Here is a 14,008-nt window from a genome sequence, read left to right on the forward strand (position 1 = left end):
ATAATGCAGAATTCTTTAGAGTAGATACAAATTGTAAAATATATTAAATGTTATTATATTTTATATATTGATTACAGGATTTTGATATTTTGGTTATAGAGAGTTAAAAATACGATAAAAAAAAATATAAATACACGTTATCTATTTTTTTTTCTAAGGTAATGACAAAACATATTTTATTACAATATGAAAAAAAAATAAATATATTTAAATTAAATAAATGTATTGTCTTAAAATAAAGATACACTTGCTGATTAATATCAATAAAACAAGGAAGGACGTAGAATATACCATATTGTAGCAATGATACAATTAAAACAAATAGATGTATTAAAACGAACGCCGAGTAATATATGCACATATGGAATTATGATTTCTATAATAATAATATTATGACTATATAATCTATATAATATGCGTTCTAATTTTTAATTTTAATAAAATGTCACATATTGAAGAGGAAAGATAAGATTATGAATACCGAAATATTCTGGTTTCCTACAATTATAAAATTGATATTAAATTTATTTATTTTTAATTTAACATTGTTTATGTATAATATAAATAAGTAAACGTATTTTCTTCATTGACGACATTAAAAATGTTCACGCAAATAATTATAAGTGTTTATTTTTTAAGTTTCTGTGCTTTTTAATAATTATAATTTTTCAGAGTTTTATGGAATATAATATGTTAATTTTATATATAAGAGCATATTTATTACATCCAATCAATAACAATCGCTTTCCATTTATATGGTGTTTTATGTATAATGCATATAGAAGCAATATAGGGAAGTATTTACATCGGACATCTTAAATATTTGATCGACAACTTATAAAATATACAAATGTCTGTATAATACCGGAAGTACTTAAACTCGACCGTTCTATTAGTAAGCGTATTGTTATCGCTTTGTTTGAAAATTAAATCTATTACAACTACGCTCAAGTGGGTCGAAAAATGATTACCGTTCTAAATAAAGTATGAATTAGTTTCAGGTTCACAAAATATTTTAACCAAATTGGTTACAAGCGTTTATAATTATTTGTTTAAACATTGTGTACGAATATGGGTTCAAATAGTGATAGTATTTCGACCTTCGACTTACGACTTTCTCGTAGTTATCCAAACTATTGAATATTATTGCGTTTTTAAAAATATACAATAACATTATATTTCCTGTATTTTTTCACATTTTATTCATGATAAACATACCTAATAAAATGTTTAGTGAAAATAAAATAAATGATATGCTGTTGAAGAATTATGTTTTCATTCCATAAGTGCCTATATAGATCGATGGCGTTACGAGAAAACAACGTATTTTAAATATTTTTATAAAAAATAAAATTAAATAATCTTGAATAAAAATAAACACTCGTGATAATAAACTTGAATTTTAAAATAAAAATATATCTCTAGAAACATTTTTTATTGATTACTGACGGTGTAAATAAAGAATTTTTTATTGTTATAAAATTTAAAAAAAAATAAACTTTTAACTATATACTCGTGACTCGTTAACGAGCTACAGAAAACCTCAAGTCGTCCAAAACGGTATACGGTAAACACGATTGGTATAGTACTAGGTTATTATTTTTAACGCATCGGACTCGACAAAGGCGAAATAATAAATTATTCAGTGAGTGCCGAGGTATATTGCAATAGAATAATAATATATGGTGGTCGTATGCGGCGATGCATAATATTATTATATGGTACTTACATCGATGTCCAGTAAATTCGGTGAAAAAAAAACCGCCAAACACCGTCGATGGAACGCGAGTGAACTTATCGCGATACGGTGGTGGGAGGGAACACGGAGAGATAGAGAGAGAGTGAACCGGAAACCGAACCAAAATCAAAAAGTTATATACTCGCGTGGAAAGTGCGATGATGTCGAAATATATCGCTGGCACGACGGCGGACGACGACGACGACGACGGCGGCGACGGGCACGGGCGAACAACGCGCGACTGAGAGGTTCGCCGTGCGTACGGCCGTGGCGTGCAAACGTTAAAGAGGTGCAACACTTGATGACGCGCGGGTTTTTCCCCGTGTGCGCGTCGCGTTTCCCGGCTTTTCCGCGTCGCCGTGCTGGCGGCAGTCCCCCAGGCAACGGTGGCTGACCATAGCGAGAGAATACACAAGGGGCGCCCTGTCGCGCGAGTGAGTGCACCGCACCCCGTCGACGAAACTCGCCCGCGACCCGCCAGTTCGGTGGCGGTGTGACGGCGGTGGTTTTACTTTTTCTTTCCGCCGCCGCCACGCCGCCGCCGCCGCCGTCAAAACGACCGCGATTACGCGCGTCTACGAGAGACGACTCCGACTCGGGCCGCATATAATAATATAATATATTGTACGCAGGAGCGATGCGGGGAAGGTCCTGCACCTCCCGATACGGTGCACAACACGTGACTTTTCCGAAACGAAAAACTTTTCTCCGCAACCTGCTGCACGAGACGGTTATCAAAAATATAATTTCTTCTTTTCTACATTTCAAAATTGGTACACGCTAGCTCGTCGGAATCCAATACACGTTCGGCATAATGACCGCGATGACCTCTCTTAGTCTCTCCCGCGACGATTACAACGGTCGCACGGCCATCGCTGTACGACAACCGATTGCTGCTGAATCCACCGAATCGCACCGATTTTTATTAGCAGTTTTCGACGAATTTACAGAACGTTTCGAGTTTTTTTTTTCCGATAAAAATTTACGTTTCTCCGGTATATATATATATGTATATATTATTTTCTAATATCCCGCACTATTCCCTCTGGGCCAAGAGATATGGTCGCGTGCGTTTCGATCGTATAAAAAATATTACAATGACGGTAAAAAAATATGCACTGAATTATGGTAGTCTTAATATGAGGCATCTGGTCACACGGCGCTGTAAATAGGCAATGTGGGTACATAATCATTAATGGGTTAATGAATTAAATTCGTTTTCCAGTACCTACCTTTCTGAGCGTAGTTTATTAAAATTTACAAAATACAACATAAAAGAACGATATGATATTCGATTGAGTATAATAAATGAGAAATTTATAAATACGCTATTTAAATCTATATGAATTATGAATATCTACGGAATGCAACGTAAAGTAATTGAAAATAACAATGAATTTATAGTAAATTAACTTATAATCAATCAATAACCTATTAATTATTATTCTTGATAGTGCAATTTTTTTAAGATTACAGTAATCATCAATTGCACTGATATATTTTATCATCAAACTGTTTTTATAATAGACCACTAAAACCAATTATTTCTACGTAAAACCTCTTGATATTAATACAAACGGTTAATCGATTACTTTCAATTCTCTATTTTATATTCTCTTTAATTAATATTTCTGATAATGTAGTACGGAACTTATGTTTAATGTATCAACTGTCACAAATGTATTTTAGCTCAAAAGATTATAGTATGTTTTGCGTATTTAATTTGGTTCACAAAATATATGTTATATATATATTACAAAGGTCTAAGGGATAAAACCTAATCGTATAATGTAGGCATAACTTAATAATATTATTATATTATATAACTATACAAATTAGTCTTAACATTATTGTTGAAAAAAAAAAAAAGATAAAATAATTCATTAACTGCAGTCAAATGTGACATATTATAGGTATATATTGGATTTTTGGAGTGAGAAAACACATTTTACAAAGTATATTTTAAAGACTAAAATTCTAATTTCACTTTTTTAAATTGAAAAAAAATGGTTGACATGCATTACGTTGTAAAATTTGAGTCCCATGTTTAAACATCTAATTCTGTTAAGCTTTACACAAAATCGTTTTTTTTTTAAGCCTAACTTCACACAAAAAATATTTTAGGTTATTATCGTCGCCACTATCCAAAATACTTACCAAACTTTACTTCTATTTAGACCTATGCGAGAATATAAATTTAACTAAGCGTTTAAATATGCTTGTGTTGGCACAAACATTCACCGCCAATTATATAGCGATATATTATATTATAATAGATTGGATAGGTATTATAATATAGATTTACCATTGCCATTCCAAAGTGTATAGGTGCGTATATCGCATTACACATCAGTGGTTTACCTAAAACGTACAGAGAAGCATTTACGCATTAAGAATGTATTAATTTCGATTTATCCAACACCATAATGTGTTTTACAGCTTGACAGACTCATAGGACGAACAAATCGTTCAATCTGAAATCGCATTTTAATATAAGTTTAAAATCGTTTAAGATCACTATGATAATATGATATTTACCAGTACACAATATACTTATATATAAATATATAAAGTAATCTCATTTAATGAAACTTGGTTAATATATCTAAACTTACATTTCACACATTTGCTTTCATTAAAAATTAAAATTTAGAATTCAATATGCAATCTACACAATATAAAATAATAATATACTCATCTTATACAACATTTATCTAAAAATTAAATTATTACTAAAAAAACTTTTTTTTTAAATAATGTCATAAACTATTTATTAAACATTTATTATCATGTTAAATAACAAATAAGTATAAGTTAGATGAATAAAGAATAATAGATACTCTAGTTTAATCAAGTTGATTTTTCTAATTAGTTTTGTGTATCGTCTACAATTGAATATGATTTTACTTAACGTATTATATTAAATTATTTTATAAACGTTTTTATAATCACATTAAATATTTAACAATATTAAATTTTTAAATAATTGATTGAAAGTCATTACATTAATAATAATAGAACTACGGTATTATGAATCCAACAAAGAGGAACGGGAAGAATAGCAATTTAAACCTATAAAAAACATAAAGGATTATGTATAAAATACACTGATACATACTAAAAACACATTTTTACGTTATTTTGACTGATTCCAAATAAATATGAATGTATCGTGAATACCAAAAATCAATCCAGATTGTTTACTTATCATCAAACGTATTTGATGAAAAAAACAGGTACGTAAGGAATTTCTAATACAAGCATCATGCATTGATAATAGTTAATTGATACATTTTTAAAGTAAATTATTTTTTGCAGTAGACATTTGAAAACCATAGTTAATTTTTTTTGAATCTTTGTTCCAATACATACAAATTCATTTTAGTAAAAGTAACAAAAAAAGTTGTTACACTAATGGTTTTTGTAATCCCAATTCATCACACTGGTTTGAGTACCCGTCTGCGACTTGAAAGATCTGTAATTTATTTAATAATCGAATTCATCGGCATTTTACATCCTAAGTTGGCTTTACAGCTGTCGACTAATAATAATCGTCGAATGCATCAAATAAATAAACGAAATTTAACTAATTGACTTTTTAGGTCAAAGATTATACAGAACTAATTTATATGAGTAACATTACTCGTGTTATTACGTATTGCAATCTTCTTTTCGTTCTACATTTCTAACTGAGTGCGATATAAAATGGAAATACTTTAAAGGTTTACAGATTTCAACACTTAAGATGGAATTTTTTATGAGTTTCTTTTTCAAATATTTGTGTAAACTTATAATTTGTTGTATACTCAATGATGAATTTAAGCTAATATCCAACAATATAAATCAAATTTTGTTCTTACATACCGAGATATTTTTAAACATTGCACCATTTCTGGGACGTAAAATATTGTTCTTATAGTTTGTTCCGATAAAATACATAATGATAAAAAAAAAGGTAAGTAAGTGGGTACCGATCTACTGTATATCAAGTATTGAGTGTGTCACTGTTATGGGTTTGTTAAATTTGAATTCAATGATATATGATAGTATACGAAAAATGATTCAGAGCGGGAACAACCTGTCAGTCTATCATTCTATAGTCTGTACTACTAAGTAATTTATTTTTATAATAACTATGAACATCATTTATTTTACATTTAGTATTACAGTAGGTTATTATAGTATTTAACTGTTATAATGATAAATATTTACACTACATTATATCAACTAATATAACACTAAATGTTATATCATATTTCTGTAAATACCATATATATATTATATACAATATATAATAAGATATTTTTAAAAAAATTCTTATTTAAATTTTGAGTTTTCATAAATAATATTTTTATATAATAACAAATACATTAATATCGCTATTTATTTCTAAAAAATATATCTCTAAGTAAGAAATTTTATTCAAATTAAAACTTGGAATACAATATAATAAAATATAAAAATTATTGTTTTTATTGTTTTTGTAGATTGTGTGGTTTCAATATGAAGAATGAAGAAACTTATGATGCATTTTCAAAACTTAGATACAAAAACATTTTGCGATTCTGACGAATTTTGTTAAAATTCTAACAAGAAATGCATATAAAAAATGCGTGCTTATATATTTTTAATATTTTATATTGATATAAGAAAAACTTTTGTGGGATGTTGTATTATTTTTTCAAGAGTTTTAACGAATAATTGTTTATCAACATTTATAGAAAAAAATCTATTCAAAATTTAAAATTTCTTATGTATAAAAATAACTCTCAAAAAAAGTTACAAAACTTTGAAAATTAATAAAATGAAAATGATAACATAAAAATTTGGTAAAAATTTCAAGTTTATAATACGTAATACTCTAATGAATAATCCTATTATTATTATTATTTGAAATGCAATAAAATTACAAAAATTATTTGAGGATAAATAATTATTTTATGGGTGAATATCGAATGCGAACTAAAAATTATCATAAAAAATTATTTTGACTTAATGTAATTTTTTTTTTCAATTTTATGAAGGGTTATAAATATATTTTAGATTATAAAACTACAGACGGACTTTGTATTAAATAAGTCTTCGATATAAAAACGAATTGTTTACGGTTATAAAAAAATATATATATTATATATATATATATATTTTAACAATAAATTTTCAACCGTTTTTCAATAATTTTTAATTAAAAAATTAATAACTTATGAAAATTTCTCATGTTTAAAAATAGCTTTCAACATTTTATCATAAATAGAAAATGTTAATAAAAATATTTAATTTAAACCTATATACCTATAAGTATCTATGGTTATTTTTTTTTTTGAATTTTTTAAAAATTTTTTCCATTTCAAAATATTATTTCAAAGAATTTTTATTTTTTTTAACAAATTACATACAAAACAAATTTTAGTGTGTCAAAATTACTTTTAATTGTTTATTTCAATCAATAACACATTAGTTTGATACACACATTTTCTGAAAATAATCCCGAGTTTTAATTTTAAAATAATAGATTATAATTAGAAAAGCAAGTTTAAATTGAATACATGAGAGGTTGAGGACTGAGGTAAGCTCTTTTCACAAATTCAACTATAAGCATTAATAACTTTCAGAATAACAAAATAAATTATAAGTTATAATTTATAACTTACTAAAATAGTTTTTTTCTGGTAAGATATATCATTATTTACTCATTGTAACATTATAATACATTATATTATATTATTATAATACAATGAGTAGTTATAATTATTGTTAAGTATAATATTTAAAACTTAATAACTCAAGCATTGTTATTTTATAAAAATGAAAAATGTGTATTTATTACATAGTATAATGACTTAAGCTTTTTAGACGTTATTACGAATCATTTGTATAGGTTAGTACATATACAATTGTTATTATTATTTTGTAATTAATTAATACGTTAACAATAATGTATAGGTAAATAAAAAAAAAAAACTAGGAAGTTGACGAACATACTAAAAATATGTGTATAATTATGAATAATTACATTAATTTATTATACTTTTCTTTAAAAAGTATGATAAAAATAAATATAATTATATTATATTATGCGTATAAATTATTTAATATGTTACCTAATTTTTGTTGTTTACTAAAAGTACATAAATTTAAAAATAATTTCAATAAAACATTTTGGTTTTTGAATTAGCAGTATAAATATCCATTAACCACTAAAACACATGGATATAATTTATTACCTACCTATTACAGAACATTATAATGAATAATGGTCATAATATCTAATAACTAATTATTCTTAGATTGTATTTTATATTGTTTGAAATATTTAATGATCACTAAATTATTTTTTATGTCAACGAAAATAGACCCCGTATCCAAACATCCATATCAAAACGACAAATTTCATTAATAGCGGGTAACTAGGTAACATATCAAATTTCAAATATACCTAAATCTGTCAAAAAAAAAGGCATATCATGTGTATGACTATGATTTTAACTTTTTTTTATCTTAAATATTAATTACTTAATTTAAAATTGATCAATATCGTATTACCGTCAAAATATGTCAGGAAATAATCTAATCGATTATATCAAAACTAAACAATATCTTGTCAAGTAAGATATCTGGATTTACCTTGACTCAAATACTATCACTGAACAACACGCGATTAAATTAACCTATAAAAAATATGGAACGTAATTTACATTGATATTTTTTGTTATTCTAAACCTGTAATACTATAATATCATTTAATAATACACATTTAAAATACATAACAATATCAAGTTATATACAAATTAGCTATAATGATAATGTACATTATTATACTATTCTTAGCTTTTGGGTTTTGCATTTATTTGAACTACGAGTAGTGTAACCTTTGAAGCGTGTTTTTCAATAAGCAAAATCGTTTAAACATGCAATAGTCTGCAATATTACAAGCATCGTTTTCAAATTCAAGAATATAAAAATGCATAAAATAAAAGATTTATCGAATTCTATTACATGTGCAAATTTAATGTGATAGAAAGATTCCATTACTGTATTAAAACATCTATTTACATTGTATTGTTTAAAAATAGAGTAAATATTTTTTTTATATAAATATATAATATATATACACACCAACAGATGTTTGCTTTAAACATTGTTTGATTGTTCTAATCTTGTTAGAGCTATATAGTACCTTCTTATATTTATAGTCAATTAATATGATTGTATATTATACCTACTGGGGGTGTGACTAATTCGTGTCTAACAAGTCGCATGCGGCTTTCGTCAAAGTCATATCTTATTTATGAAATCAAAATTTACTTATTATTGTTATGAATTATAATTTTTTTTTCGGTAAACATTTATAAAACTTAATCAAATTATATAAAATGTATTTATAAACGTTTTGGATCTTGACAAAATTGTATTTATCCTCGTGACTTACGAACACTTCTATGTTGGCTACCGTTTCAGGTATATACTATAGTTATAAATGGAATGTTTCATAAATAATTAGAGGAGTTTTATAAACTATTTTAAATATTTGAAATGAGATGTGTTTTTTTGTGATTATTTAAGTGTATTTTTTGGATATTTTTTGTGGTAAGGTACGTGTTTATTGTGAAATAAACGTTAAATATAACTAAATATTTATAATATAAGATATCGACGATGTATCCGATTGTTCCTGAAGTTTTCTGTATTTTAAGTAAAATCATATATAGGTATTAATCTTCACTCTTCTGGTATTTATTTTAGTGTATATTTCCTAATATATATAATATACTTTATTTACTTAAATTTAATAATCAATAATACTATATGTTAGAATATAAGTTTTGTTTTGTTCGTATTAACTTAAGTGCATTATTACGTTTGGTTTATTTAATGAGATATAAAATATGTTGTATTCATAATTGGTTTAAAGTGTTAATATACACTTAAAGAGTCAAAATAATGCTTTAATTTCTCGAACATCATTTATAAATGTTTGGTTCTAGATTATGTTAAATATCAAATGCTTTCTCACTTATATGAACTGATTAAAATAACTGACTGTGATCCATAATAATAACCCGATGATTAAATATTAACGTGCTAATATTATGAATTTAAATCCTCCTATATCAACAAGTGTTTTATTCGAGATATTCTTAATAAATATGTTCTAAGACTTACATCATTTCCATGTATCCATTAATAATCAATAATAATTTTATGGGATATATACATTTATTTTAGTTCAACTATTGGCTAATGAACACAGTCTATATACATATATACAGGTACATTATTATTATACTCATCCAATACAATGATTCTCACATATAGCATAGTTATCATATATAACTATCCAATGAATATTGGATACATAGATATCATAAGACATATTCATATCATATTCACAATATGTTATGTGATTTATGGAAATCCATCAATTTGAACTCATAACTAAAACCTTAACTAACACATGCATTTTTAAAAATCTATTCTATGTTGATTTTATGTGTGCATAAACAAATAAAAGTCAAATTAATTCTAAAATCTATAATTCTACTACTTAGATATAACAATGAAATACCAAATAAATAATAAACAGAATTAAATAGATAAAAATATATAAAACGGATATAATATGGAGAAACATTTATAAATATTACACTATAAACTCAAATAGTTTGTCAAGATACAATAGCTTTTGTATGAGATACGTGAAAAAAGTTTAACATTAAAAGAAACTTTGAATCATTCATAAATAAGGAAAATTAACAGTTCCAAATAACAGCCATAAAACTGTAAATGAAACTTAAGATAAACAATGAATTTAGTTTTTAAATAAATTAATTAAGCACACCAATTTCAGTTGGTTAGATAAGAATTAAATTAGAATTAAAATAGCTCATCAAATGCAGAATGTTTACAACTTACATCAATTATACGAGTATATTATTTTAAACTCAATGAATTATTATTATTTTTTTTTTAATATAACCAAGTCCTATGTATTTTGTCACGATAGGATGAGGTTGAACGATGAGAAGAGAGATCATTCAAAATAAGTCATTAATTGTAAGGATAAAAAAAAATAATTCTTTATTTAAATTAAAGCTTGATTACTGAAATCTTAGAAATAAGATCGATTTAAACAATTTATAAGATCCTTTGACCCTGCATAATATTACGGTATCTCACAGACATATTTAATTCTCATTTTTTTTCAGTTTCCTATGTCAATATATATCATATAATAATCTAAAAAAACAAAAATTGTATACCTTAGTTAATTTAAAAAAACTTCAGGTAAACAGACAGAATAAAAGATAGATACTCTAGATAATATACATAATCTATAAAAATTGACAATAATCAAGTATAAGGTATACATTTCAAAAGTCATATTTATACTATAGAATGTATTTAAATGTAACAATATTACAAAGTTACTAAGAAAAAAAAAACTAAATATATTTTTCCATGTACACAGTAGTAATTAAATATGTATATATTCATATTTTTTAAAATAACTAATTACAAACTTAAACTTAGACCAAAATTTTATTTTAAAAAACTTTTTACCATCCATAATTTTTTTTAAATTAAACTATTATTCACACTTCTAAAGTTCTAACGACAACATTATTTTTATGATATAAATGTTTTAAAAAAAGCCACTTTATACTCTCTTCAAAATAATGTAGGTTTAAAATATAAAAAAAAATCAAAAAAAAAAAAAAAAATCATTCACTAATTATTTTTATTTTTTATGTAACCCAGTTTTTTTTTTTTAAAATAGTTAAACTTTTAAGTTTTAATCATTTTAGGACTGTCATTAAAAAATTAATACAGCTTTTTCCATATAAGCTCAATTAATTTTAATATAAATTAAGGCATTCACAAAGTATTATTTAGAGTATAAAATAGCATATTTGATACACCACAAACCTGATAAAAATGTTTAAAATTTGAACTATGCATTATATTAATGTGCACCTTGTTTATTAAATTGTTTTCTCGTAACTTATAAACAATATTTGTTTCAATAGATTTAAAATAAATTAAAATTATAAATATATATTAGCAAACCTAATAAACAATTATTAAAGTTTTGGCAGTATTCGATTCTTAAATGTATTTATTGCGATTTGTTCATGTAGAGACTAGAAATAAAAAAAACAATAATAATACAAACTTGGTAATAAGAACAATTAAATACATAAAACTATCCAATTTTTTTTTTTAATTTATAATTTTTTAATTATTTTATTCTTTACATTAATTAGTAATCTCAAAGTTTCAATCTAAATTTTTAAGCATAAGTTTTATGCTATTACAAATTAACATCAGTATTTTTAATAATAATAACTGAGAAATAGAATAAATATACTTTTATCTTTAAATATAACTTATAGCTCATGAATACAATACTATGGAATAAAAGGATAAACAATAATTTAAAAAGTATTACGATTTACGATACAATAGAATCCAAAGATATTTAATCCATTTAGTACCTATCATACGAGTATGTAAAATTATATAACACATTCAACTTAGAATACATGTATAGTGTATACGGTATATTATACATAATATGTAAAATGTTAAGCCATAGGTTAGTTATTTACCTCTTTGATAAAGAAAACAGACACCAATTGAGGATTAAGAAATACTACTCATTAATATATTTTTATAATCAAACACTTTACAATTTTAAAACTATCATTATTAGGTACGCAAATATAAAATAAATATAAATCTACAAAAATAGTAACAAATAAATACATATAATCACACATTTAAAGATAAACTGATTATTTTAAAAAGCTATAAATAATTAATAGTCAAATTTAATTTAAACTTAATATAATATTTTTTTTATCTTAAATAAGAAACTGAAATTAGAAATTTTATAGACATTGATGTTGAAATTAATAATCCATATCAATCAGTTTGTTATATTATATATACCTTTAGTAGGTGTGTCAATGGTATTTTCAACGTGTTTAAATTTAATTTTAGTTAGTAGTTTTTATGATTATTAATGTTATTAATTTCTGAAGTCTATAAGTAGGTAATACATTGGTTTGTTGTAATAATAAGTACTTAAATTAATATTTTAAGTTAAGAGCATTGTAATTATTATTATCAGTGAAATATCATCGTAAAAATATATAAAATATAAATCGTATCATCGTGCAATTTTAGTAAAATTATGAAAAACATTATTTTTATTTAAACTATTTTAGTCTACAAGATATGAGTTTCTTTGCAGTATTTTTTTTTAATTATAATGAAAAATTTCCTAAAAGTATTTTAATATTCTTCCATCATTGTTTTTTTGATACTAAGAATCAAAACAAAATTAATTAAAAAAATTAAAATAATATTTGATTTTATATATTTTACTTTAATACTCGTATACCCAAAAATGTATTATTGTACCTATTTATACGCTTGATAAAGTTTAGTTAAGGGAATTCAAGTGTACAAATAGAATGTTTATATCAACGATTTATTTCTCACGAAAACAATTGAAGCCGATAAAAGCTTTTTATCTTCAAAATCCTAGTTTAGAAACAACTTTAGCATGTGTTAATTTTCACACCAGACTCATTGTAAGATATTTTTCCGTAAACAATACAACAATTAATTAAATTAAAATTGATTAACTTTAAATCTTGGGAAAAAATTAATAATAAATTAATAATATTTTCTTTAAAATTCTTATAACGAAGGTGAATACTTATTAATTCAGAATTTTAAAAATTAATTTCTGCATTTTCAATCGGAATAAATTTGATAAAATAAATGGTAATATTATATTATACTTGTATTAAAATATTAATATTTATGTATATATATATATATATATATAGATTTATAATTTAAATCAAAAATTATATTTTAATATAAATTAATATAATATAACAAAAGATAATCCTTATTGTTTAAACCAATATACGTAGGTATGTACATATACTATACGAATAAAAATTACTATTTGTAAATAAAATTAAAATAATAGTTTCTAACTGCCATCAAACATGGCCAATTGAGTGCTCTATCGATCTTATATTTTTATACACAGTAAAAAAGTGTGATGTGGATTAACAACGTCCTTATAAGTTAACTAACCACGATGAATTATAATTCGGTTCTTAAAGCCTTTTCAATTTATGTACTCTTGTATACACTACTCATACTATCATACTACCAATGCATAATTAATTACAATATATATATATATATATAACATTATAACCTACGTATAAATTACCGGAAATA

The 14,008-nt window shown here is 24.4% G+C and overlaps 1 protein-coding gene across 2 annotated transcripts in view; it reads right to left on the minus strand.

The window, feature by feature from the left end:
* The window catches only part of LOC114129933 (protein qui-1), a 176,850-nt gene extending 174,803 nt beyond the window's left edge, over positions 1 to 2,047 (minus strand). For both annotated transcript variants that reach the window (XM_050201730.1, XM_050201729.1), the window contains exon 1: positions 1,730 to 2,047. The gene's annotated coding sequence lies outside the window, so the exon portion shown is untranslated. The remainder of the gene's footprint in view (positions 1 to 1,729) is intronic.
* Between the last annotated feature and the right edge of the window lie 11,961 nt (positions 2,048 to 14,008).

Source organism: Aphis gossypii, chromosome 2 (assembly GCF_020184175.1).
Source record: "Aphis gossypii isolate Hap1 chromosome 2, ASM2018417v2, whole genome shotgun sequence".
NCBI lineage: Eukaryota > Metazoa > Arthropoda > Insecta > Hemiptera > Aphididae > Aphis > Aphis gossypii.